Genomic DNA, 12167 nt, shown 5'->3' with positions numbered 1-12167 from the left:
ATCACGATGAAGTGGATCATGTAAGAAATAGTGAGCTTAGGCAGAGGAAAGTTTCAAGAAATAGGTAGTAGGGCAGTGCAGGTGCAGAAATTCTGGAATTTTGCCAGAACCGCATGCACCGCCTGGCGGCACGGGGCTCGCCTCTAGACGCCACCGTAGAGACTGGGATTTGATGTGGTCGCGAGTGTTAGTTTATGGTTCTAGATTTTTGGTGAGTCAGGTCGTGCTAATTGGGGAATTGGAAGGATTAATTGAATGGAAGCATAGGTGATAATATATTGGGTTAGGGGTGTAATCTCTAGGATTTGAATGGAAGATGACTGTCATGGTAATGCAGTAGGAATTGCAGTTAGAGTGAGATATAAAGTGTGGATAATCTACTGTAATATGAATCATAATAAGACATTGCTAGGGTAAATAGGGGATGGTGAGAGTAATTGGAATTGAGAAATGTGAAGAATGATGTAAATATGACTAGGTGATGGGGGCCATGTCATGTAGAATTTGGGGAAGGCTTGGTAACAATTGGTGAATTAATAGAAGGAAGGGAATGAAGCTAATAGTGGTAATCTGATTTAGACATGTTGAATCTACGACTTAAATCAAAGGACTATAAGTGAATAAAGGTAAGAAGGAAATTGTATGCCAAGGAATACAATGTATAGACTAGTAAAGTGCTGAATAGAGGGGTAATAGATACTCTGGAAGTGTGTAAGTGTGTGACTGGAAGATTGTAAATAAATAAAGTTCAGAAAAATAGTACAATTGTTGTACTGGTGTAGCGCTTGGCGCTAGAGCTGAAGCCGCCAAGCGATAGCTGCCAACAAAGAGCTACTGGAATGTGTGCTCCTGGCGGTGACGGTCTTCCCGCCAGGCGGTATCTACAACGTGGATGAATCAAAGGCGCTACACGCCTGGCGGTACGCGTCACCCGCCAGGCGGTCTGGAAGCGACAACGCTTGGTGGTATGTGTCCCCCGCCAAGCGATTTTACTGCAGCAACCTTGGGTTGTTGTTTCTGCGTGCGTGATCTACAAGGCTTTTAAGATACTTTAAAGGTCGGTTTGCTGGTGTTCCTTGAGTTGAGTTGGAACGTATCCCTTGAGTTGAACTCGGGATAGGAGTTAAGCACGTGGCATTCCTCGAGGTGAGCTCAGAATGACATCCCTTGAGTTGAGCTCGGGATGGCGGATGAACACGAGGAACCCTTGAGTTGAGCTCAAGTTGGCGAGTCTTGCCGGTGTGAGTGTGCTGGTTGTGGCCAGTACGGATGGGTCCAAATGGAATTTTTGCCCTCATTTAATGTTTAAATTTAGGGATTTAATAGAATTTTTGTGCTTAATGATTGATTTAATTAGGATTTGTGATTATTGGATTTATTGAGTACGTAAGTTAAAAATTGTGTAAAAATTGATTTTAGTTGTATAAAATATTATTGGATATTCTAACGTTTGTTAATGCAGCTGGAATTTAATTTGGGTCATTAAAAGTTTGGATTTGAAATATTCAAAGTTACAAAATAAGTCCAAAATTACAAAATTTTGGAAAAAAATAATTCAGGATCTAAATGCACTCCCTGTTTTTGTTTACACACTCCTCCTGCAAGTGGACCACAAAAACCTGTTCTGCACCCCCAGTTTTTACTAAGTTGCACCATTCCTACCACTTAAAATCCACTCAACCAGATCATGCCATGTGGCAATCCTCATTTTTTAAATCTGTCCAATTAAAACATTCCATGTGGCAACAATCCTTGCACTAACAAGCTCGGGACTTCGGAATTTTGGAACCCTTAGGAGGCCTAATTTCGTTTCCTTTTTCTCTCTATTCTTCTTTCTATTTTTATTTTACTTTTGCATTCTATGGATTACTAATCTTCTTGGGTTGATTCCATTGTAATTTCATTATGGATTCTGAGGTTAGAATGAAATAATTTCTTTGTTCTTGTTATTATTGTTGAGGTTTTAATTCATCTATGTCTTTTATCTTTGAATCACGTAAAAAGTAATGATTTTAAATCTATATGTATGTTGATCATATGAGTTCAAGGGTTTTTAAATTTAATTGAGACTTTGATTTAATTTAGAAACTTTCATGTGATTAAATGAGTTTTTACTAATAATTGAGACTTTACTTTGATTAAAGGTATTTACTTTAACGAAAATTAATTTAGACTTTATTTTGATTAATTAAGCTTTTTATTTGGTGAGAAGATAAAAGAATAGACATGATTAGGCATAGTAAAATTTGATTGAGACTGTACTTTGATTGAATTTACTATGGATAATCTAAAAGTTCTCACTTTTAATTGAGACTGTACTTTGGTTAAAAGTGAGAACGAGCCAACAAATTAATTGAGACTTTACATTGATTAATTTCTAAATCTACAACAATAATTAATTGAGCAATAATCTTTAGATAACCGATGATGAATCTATTTTGAAAAAGCAATGGAATCAATCTATTTTCTTTACTATTGTTTTTATCTCTTTTTATCTTTTCTATTTCATTCTTGTTTATCTTAATCCTCCCTTATTTTTATTATTTTATTTGACTAACCATTTTGTATAGTTTTTATAAGAACTAATTTGTTAAAAATCATTTCCGTGTTCGTTGGGAAACGACTTTGGGTTAGGGTTACTTTACCCTTTCTATTTTGTTGACTACTTTCTTAACAATACTGAAGTTGTTATAGCTTAGTAGTATTAATTTGACCGCGTCAACGATAACGTTATCAGTATCCCTTAAGTTGAATTCGGGATAGGGGTTAAGCACGTGGCATTCCTCAAGTTGAGCTCAGAATGACATCCCTTGAGTTGAGCTCGGGATGGCGGATGAACACGAGGAACCCTTGTGTGTACATATGTGTACATATATGTATATATGTACATATATGTACATATGTGTACATATATACATATATGTACACATGTGTACATATATGTATATATGTATACATATATACATATATGTACACATATGTACATATATGTATATATAAATACATATATACATATATATGTATATATATATATATATATATATATATATATATATATATATATATATATATACATATATATACATATATATGTATATATATGTATATATATATATATATATATACATATATATACATATATATATATATATATATATATACTTGTGCCATATATACATTTTTACTTTATTAGTTCACCCTATCTGCTTGTGTTTGGCGATGATCGTGTATGCGGTACACGGGAGCATATGATGTTGCAGGTGGATCTGGTGAAGCTTAGCAGCGGAGTGGGGAAAACTCATGGGAACAATTTTATAGAGTTTTATCATTCATGGTTTTGGAATAAAGATGTAAACTATTATGAAACTGTTTTGGTATTTTATTGAATTTTGAGAAGATTTGAACTTAGTGTTATCTTTACTATGAAATAAATTATTTGAAATTTCCCCCGTTTTTAGGAAATGGATTTATAATAAATGTGATTTTATTTTTTCATTTTATTTTATTATTTAAATCCATAATATCCGGTTGAGATGTTTCATTTGGTATCAGAACAATAATTTTTAAAAGATTTTTGAACCTTGAAAAATGAGCTTGACGTGTTTGGATTGTAATTTATGTGATGTGGTACTTGACTCTATATCTCTAATCTTAATAACTCAATATTAATAACGGTCAACACTTCAAACAAATGAAATAGAATTTGTAAAAAGAAAATAAAAAACTTAAAATGAAAAATAATAACTTTAGTCTATGACCCAACTTGGGCTTAAAATAAAGAAAAAAGATAACACTTCTCTACTAACTCACGAAAAACCTCACTGGAACCAAACCCTCACAGAACAATCCCCTTCTCCAATTTCTCTCTCTTGTCGTTCCTCCTTCGCAAGGCGCCACGCCTCAGCCTCCTGAAACTTCATCTACCACGATCATCGGCGTCAACTGCCAGAGCTCACGAACTGGGCCTCCGACGGCAAGAGCCGCCGCTCGCCCTCGCCAACTACCGTTGGAACCTCACTAGTGCGGTACCTGAGCCCTAAGCTGCCAGTCGCCACCTTAATAGGTCTCAAATTCAGTTCTTCGAAATCAAGTTCGTGCATGAAGCACGAATCTTCAACTAGAAATTTGAGAAGCTCAAACCCGCTGCCGAGCTCAAACTTCATTTGGTTTTCCAGTGTAGTTGTAATTGCACCTTTATTGTGTGTTTATTGGTTTAGGTCTTTCACACACACACACACACACACACACACACACATACACACACACACACACACACACACATATATATATATATATATATATATATATATATATATATATATACTTGGAATACTCCAAGTGTGAGTTAAATCCCACATTTTATAGAATAGACAAAGTTAAATATTATATAAGATGAAAGGCCTGTAACTCCATTGTCTTAAGATTTTGAGGATAAAAATAGTAAAAATTGTGTCAAATGTCTTATATGTGTAAGACCAATGCCATATATATAGAACCATAATTAATGACTATAACCCACCCATCAATATGTGATTATGTGAGTTTTTAGAGTATAGAAAGAGGGCTATGGATACTGATGTGATGGATTTATTTAGAAATAAAACAGTCAAGAATTATAGAATACATTGAAATATTTTGGAGAAGGGTTTTGGGTGAAGATAAAGAGTGAAAGAGATCTAGAGATAGTTTTGGTTACGTGGAAACATTAAATGGGACAACATCTTATTTAAAATTTACGAGGGTTAAAATTAACCATTTTAAAAGATTCAAAACTAAATGAAGTTAAATTTAGAACCATAGAAAGGTATATTATTCCTAAAGAAATATGAAAGGAAGTCACCCGTAACACTAATGTAATTGAATATATGATATTTTTCACTTTTCATAATATGATTATGTACCAACTTTTACTTTCACATTTTGTGTCATTAGGTTTTCTATTTTGTAATTGAGATTGAGAGAAGTCACTTAGTTGTTAAAAACTTCTGTTTTGACCTTTTGTTCATGTTTTGTACATCTTTGTAATTAAAAAAAAAACTAAGGTAATTGTATATGTAGTTCCATGGTAGACATATGTTGGACTGTGACTATTGGCTTATTCATAGAGTTTGGTCATGTTAAATAACTTTTCTTTATACTGTTTTGGGTTCAAACATTGTAACAACTTAAGCCATGATATCATTCCCTCCAAATCTGACCATCAAAGTTTGTGCATATTCGTTTTTTCTTTGAGTAAAATGTTCATACTACAGTTGGAATCTATTTAGAAAATGGGCTTAATTAGTAACTGTCTATTGGCTTAATTAGAAAATGTTCCTTTGTCACCTCTTTTTTACTTGTCTTGTTATTCTCTCTCAATTGGTAAGCCTTCTTTCTCAACAGTTATTTGCCTCTAATTGTCACCTCTTTTTTATTTGTCTTGTCATTGTCTCTCAATTGGTTGTTGTTCTTCCTCAGTTGTTTGGTTCATTTCTTAACTGATATTTCCAATCTTGTTAAATTTGGCATGCAGGCAGATTCCATATATTTAATGATCGCAACTGTGTTTAATGGAGGTTGTTGTCTTTTTTGCTTTGACCACGTTCAGAGTTATTGTGTTCCTTCCCACCCTTCAGATTCGAAAACTGTGTTTAACTGAAACTTTGAATTGTATAAGTTTTTTGTATTTATGTTAACATAATGGCTAACAATGCCAACTCCTCCTCCAAAACCCAACCCCCTTATGCTCCTAATCCTAACCATCAAAATTTCTTACAAAACAATGGTGTGGGCATGACACCCCAGCCCCAACTTTGTTCTGGCAACCACCAAAGCCAAAGCCTGTCACCCCCTTTTATGCAGCGACTACCCATGAATGTGGCACCTTTCATGAATGCTGCAAATCATAATCATTTTCCCTTGCAAAACGATCAAATGCATCTGTGTCAAATGGGTATGCCTGGTCATCAATAGGGTCAACCCCTTGTGGGGGTTTGAGGTCCCCAAAATAACGTTGGCAATCCCAATTACAGCAATCCAATGTATCCTGTTCAGGGATAAGTCATACTGAATGCAGCTCAAATCAATTTGTCTCATTTACAGGGACAAATGTTGGCACAGAGTATTTTGAATATACTTCAGCCGTCTAATGTGAATATGAGTATGCCAAATGGCCAATTTCGTGCCCCTTATCCTATGCAGAATATGAATCAACAGTTACCTACACAATTGTCAAGCCCTTCTCAAGGGGTTCCGCATGGCATGCATCCTGGTTCCTTCCCCATGTTTGGGTTTCCAAACCAACTGCCTCAGGCTATGGTCCCTCAGAGTTCATTACTTTCTCCAAGTCCACAGTTAGGTTTTGAGCCTGGAAGGCATGTCCGGCTGCATATTGACCCGAACGAGAAAAACCTTGCTCCACCAAACGTGAATGCAAATGCTTTTGTATCACAGTCACCTTTTTCATCTCATCAATTACAAGGGAATACTTCTGGGTCACTTAATTCTGATTTGGCTCATACAAGTAACTCTCAACCTCCTGCACTTTTAAAGTCGCACTCACATGTATTTAAACTGAAGTGTTTTATGTCTTTTCAATGTATGTTAGCAGAATTTATTGTTCTACTACATGTAAATACTATTGTAAATGAAGTTGTGGTATTATATTTACTGCAAATCTCAATAATTGTTGCAGGTGAATCCTTATGGAAATATTAAAACTAATGTTCCAAATACCAACTGGAATGGATCACCCAGCAAAAACTTCAAAAATAGACCAACACGAGGGGGGTTTAAAGGAGGGTATGTTATTTTTTTTTTCTTTGTTACTCTTGATCACTTGCATGTTTTTCCTCGGCGTTACAATTGTCCTATTTCTTTAGATTCCAGAAGTCTAAATTTAATGATGTGAATAATGGAAAGCGCAGAACTGGGTTTCTTAAAGATCATAATGGAAGAGGTTTGAACTTTTCTACCTTGTTACCCAGATGAAATATTTTCTATGGTTAGGCTAATGTTGTGATGGAAACAGGCCCTTACAGTGGGACGGCAGCACAGGATAGTGTAAGATCAAAGGAACTTAAGCAGCAACTAGAAAGGTAGCTTCTGCTTCACTTTCTGATTCTTTTTTATCTGGTACCAGTCTATTACTTGTTTGCAGTCCTTTTTTAATTGTCTTTGTTGATAATGATAATGTGTAACAACGAGATGCTAATTAAATAGTTCTTAGTTTATTTGTTACTTCCTGAAATTGAAGGTTATTTTACATTGCTGATTCTGGAGTGCTAAAAATGATGCTAGTAGATATCAACTGAATGTAATATTTTCTTGAAAATGTGAGAATTTACTTGAAAAAGAATGATGTACACCACAAAAGTAGAACAATGTTAATAGAAAATTCTCGCCACTCAGCTAGAAGTTTTGGCATATTATCCTTGATTCTATGTACAAATGCCCAGTTTTCTTAACTGTCATTACTCACTACCTATGGGCCATAGGGAAAGCCAACTCTATATTTAACCCTTATTTGTAACCAGCTCTAATACATGCATTAATCAACTATTCATTTTAGCTAAAGGTTAGCAATGTAAACATTGTTGGCATATAAGCATGTTGTAGTACAGGAAAATATTTCGGTCTATTTTAATTTTGAACTGTGAGATGAAGCATGGTAGTCAGAAAACATCTGAGACTGAAAATACTAGATGGACATAATGGTAACCATCAAGCCATGTTACAGGCTCACAATTGTGTCCACCACTGTACTTTGTAGGTCATGCTTTGAACATCTCTGAAAACAAAAGTTTATTTGGGATGACTGCACACACTCTTGCAGTGTATGTGGCATTAAGGGTCTAACAATGGTAACTTTTTTTTGCCTTTTAATGGTTCTTATATAGATTCATGGGTATTTGATATTGATGATTAGGTGTTAAGAGGAGTTCCTTGGGTAGTTAAATTTAGTTTTAGAAGTTGACCTTATGTTTTTCTTTTAATAGCCATAATAAGCAAGGAATTTGATATGGTTTTACGCACATGATTCAAAGACTAAGCTACAGGACATGCTTGTTCTCCTCCTTCCCATTTATCTCAACACACTTCTCCTAACCCTAACTACTATAGAATTCTTACCAAAATGGGGCATGCTTGCCTTCGTTTGAGTTTGCCACCAAGACATGTCATCGGGTTGTAATATTAGGAATTTTCTACGAGGATATATTGAAGAGATTTAATACCAATGAGTTAGAGCAAATCCATATAAGAAAGCATGGCACCATTTTCAACCCAAAATCTTAAGGATTTGTGTTTGTGGGTCTTTTTACCTTATACATCACTCAACTTTTTCATTTTTACTCAATGAGGAACTTTCAACTCATACTTAAATTTCTACCTTAGGATATTTGCATGTTCTTGGGTAGAAATTTGGTGAGGAAAAGTAAGAAACAAAATGTTGTTGCAAGGTCTAGTGTAGAGGCTAAATTCCAAGCTATGTGAATTGTTATGGATGAGAATTATTCTAAATGATCTTAAAGTGGCATGTTAAGAACCTATGATTCTTTATCTTTTGTGATAATAAGTCAGCTATTAGCATTGTTCACAATCCAGTTCAGTATGATAGACCAAACACATAGAGATAGATCGACACTTAATTAAATAGAAATTAGATAGTGGCCTTGTTACTACTTGTTATATCCCATCTGAACTTCAGTTAGCATATTTGTTTACAAAAGGTCTTCCTAGTAAGTGATTTCATGATTTCACATGCAAGTTAGGAATGATAGATATCCATTCCACTAGCTTGAGGGGGAGTGTTGTTAGGATATTAAATTACTAGAAGTTGTTAGTAGATTCTAAAGATCTCTTGTAATTATTACTTTAACGTTTGAGTTCTCTATATATAGAAGTGGATGTACTGTTTTGAATCAATTTGAATAAAAATCTTCTTTCGTTTACATTAATTCTTTCAAGTATGATAGTAGAGCGGGTGTATGTGGGGTGGTGGCAACAACAATAAAGGTAGTGAAAATGGTAACAGAGGCAATAATGGGAGGGATGGTGGCAAGAGCAGGGACAATTATGACAGGGGTGGTGACAATGATAATAATGGAGTTGGAGTGGTGTGAGAGTAGAAAGGTAGACTATTCTATCATGTTGCCTTCTAATCTAGCTCTTCTCATAGGATAAGAAATACATCCCACTAAGATAGATAGTAGAATTAGGGATGACAAATAAATCTACACTCGAGGAAATCTGTGGATAAAATTCGTAACAAATTCTAAAAGAATATTATTAATGGATAACCATGGATAATGGACAAGAGTATTTCAATTACTCGGTTCTTAATAAAACGGGTATGGATATCATGGTATTCAACCCACATATACTTGCTAATCATTATTAGTGAATTTTATTTGAATATTTGAAGAAACAAGTGGTAAAAAATTTAGTCACGAGTGAGAGAATTATTATTCATTAAAGAATGTTTTAGAATTTGATTTTATATATTTATATTTGTTTTCTTTAGACCTATGAAATTTAAATTATTTCTAGAAAGATTAATTCTTTAAAACTTATTCTTTGGTGCAACTCAATTAAAGAAATCATATATGTTGCACCAAACAATTGATTAATAGAATCTTTTTTGCAAAGATGCTCTCGACTAGAAAGGTGAAACAGTTGGCAAAGACTTACATATGGAAATTTCTGTTGGAGGGAAATTTTCCAAATTGATTCTTGTAATGGAGGCATGATAAACAGATAATACATCTAGTATAGTATTTTTAACTTTTGCATTCAACATGGACATAAGTATGTGTTGTGTGTAAGACAAGTGTGGTAGTCAAACAACACATGTGGTTCTATATAATTACATCGTCCTGCCTCCCTTCAACATATTGAATCAATAAGGTTGTGGCCTTTCACAATTTCGGTACCAGACTTGTGATTTTTGTCCAAATAAATGTTTTCCAGAATCCAGATAACCTTCTAAATGAAATTAGATTTGCTTTTGGTGTTATTTTTATAAATTGTCTGCTTTCTTATTAGATTTTTATTGTCTTTTCACTATTAAATTACTTTTCTTAAACTTCGAATTTCTCAACTTATTCTTTTATACTGAAAATACCTTAACTCTAACCCTGATTTTTTAATGATTGCTATTATTTCATTTCTTGAATGGTTAGATCTTTCTCTGTGACTTACACTGAGCAAGAAATCAAACAATGGCGTGAAGCACGGAAAAAGAATCATCCTTGTAACAACTTTCAGAAGGTTGTAAACAAACTGATGTATCTACTGCTTGTGTTTATCAGATGTTATTTTCTAAATATCAATTCCTGAATACTAATTGCAGAGGCACTGTGAATGACCGATGGACTCCAAGGTCATTAAAAGGGAGGTCTTACAAAGAGAGGTATACTTAGAGGGATGTTATTAGCATGTAACACTTCCCAATATAATATTATCATGTAAAATTTAATAATGTTCAATATATAAGTTAAGAAAATAGGCTTTTTTAGCAGGAAATATATGTGCTGACATAAATATTCCTTGAACTCAGCAAATGGTATTCCAATTCATTAGCAGTGTATATATCTTGTCTTTGCAGCTTAAGGAGGTTTTAGCAAAGCAAGCTGAATTAGGAATCGAAGTTGCTGAAATACCATCACACTACCTTAAGAATTCTGATAATCAAGGTCTTCAGAATGAAGGGAAAAACAAATTTAGTGACAAAAGAAAGTTCCAAAACAAGTTCAACAAGAAATTAGACAGAAAAGGTCGGTTCGGCAAGAAGCAAAAGTTTGCTGACTTTTCAGAAAGCCCTTCATTAAAAATGAGGAAGCCAACTTTATTGCAGAAACTCTTGAGTGCAGATATAAGCAAGGATAAGAGCCACCTGTTTCAGGTTTTCAGGTTCATGGTAATAAATTCTTTCTTCAAACATTGTCCTGATAAGCCACTTAGATATCCATCAGTCATGGTTAAAGAGAACTGGTCTGAAGTTGACACTAAAAAAGATATTCCTAAACGCGGGAACGAGGGAGCTGTCAAAAAAATTGCTAGCCTAAATAATGATGATCATAGTAGTGAAGACGAAGACAGTGATGTGGATGAGAATGACTCTATTGTACATAATAATCCACACAAAGAACTTTTTTCCTTGGTTAAAGAAGGATTTGAGAAATCTGATGAAGAGGGAGAAATTTTAGAATGAAATTCGAATATTGGTGCTCCACTTTTTGCAGCAAAGTTTTGAATACTGTAGTGGTAACATTTTTTGTTTAGTCATTTGTTTCCCTTATGGTTTTACCATCATGCGTAATGTTACAGTAAATATATTTTTGCAGCAAAGGTTTCTTAATACTAATATTACACACTATATTTGCACAAATGTCTATCTGCTGCTTTTAGCAAAAGATTCAAAGATTAGGGAAAGTTTAAGTAGATATTTTTAATATATTTTGATTTGATTTCTTATTTACTATCCGAGCCTTTTTCCCATTTTTTCTTATTTTTCTTTTCTGCTAACATGTTATTTTTACTATTACCATTTTTTTCTCTATTTGCACATTTCAGTAAAATTTTCCTCTCCATATTATATATATATATATATATATATATATATATATATATATATATATATATATATGAGAAAAAACGAAAGAGATAATGAGAAGCGTCAAAAGTAGATTAACCCTCAAACTTACATTTTCTTTTTCTAAGTTTCGTCCTAAACTTTTTATATAGTTATTACAAATATTCATTCAGATATCATTAATTTATTTATAGAAGGTTGCATATTGTATACTACATTTAAATAACTTATTAATTCAAGTAAGGGTGACTTTTCCTACACCACCATAAGATATGAAATTCCTATATTAAATCTCATTAAAATTATAATAAAAATTCCTACACCTTATTAATATTTTCGATTTTTGGTTGGGTATTCCAGAAGTAATTTCTGGATTTAGAATACAAATATTTTCGAATTTTGAAATAATTTCTGAAACACTTGTTTTGGATTTTTTTTTTTTTATTCCGAAATGGTTGGTACGGAAGGTATTTTTAATATGGATGGCACAAGCGCAAGGGGAAGGGGAAATGGGAATGAAAAGTAATTTTGGATTTTTACTTTGAATTAGGGGTAAAAGGGGAAATTTAAAGTATACGGGGTGCTGGAAGAAAAA

General features: G+C 33.7%; 1 pseudogene across 1 annotated transcript; it reads left to right on the top strand.

The window, feature by feature from the left end:
* Window positions 1-5676: 5676 nt before the first annotated feature.
* Window positions 5677-11363, top strand: LOC114171665 (uncharacterized; annotated as a pseudogene). The gene is made up of 7 exons (XR_014986296.1): window positions 5677-6543; window positions 6674-6780; window positions 6861-6937; window positions 7010-7076; window positions 10161-10248; window positions 10331-10390; window positions 10586-11363. The product of XR_014986296.1 is annotated as an uncharacterized LOC114171665 (transcript).
* Window positions 11364-12167: the final 804 nt, after the last annotated feature.

Source organism: Vigna unguiculata, chromosome 11 (assembly GCF_037176805.1).
Source record: "Vigna unguiculata cultivar grain cowpea cultivar isolate G323 ecotype 2 chromosome 11, ASM3717680v1, whole genome shotgun sequence".
Taxonomy (NCBI): Eukaryota; Viridiplantae; Streptophyta; class Magnoliopsida; order Fabales; family Fabaceae; genus Vigna; species Vigna unguiculata.
Note: the sequence above shows the minus strand (reverse complement) of the source record. Positions and strands in the feature narration are given on the sequence as shown.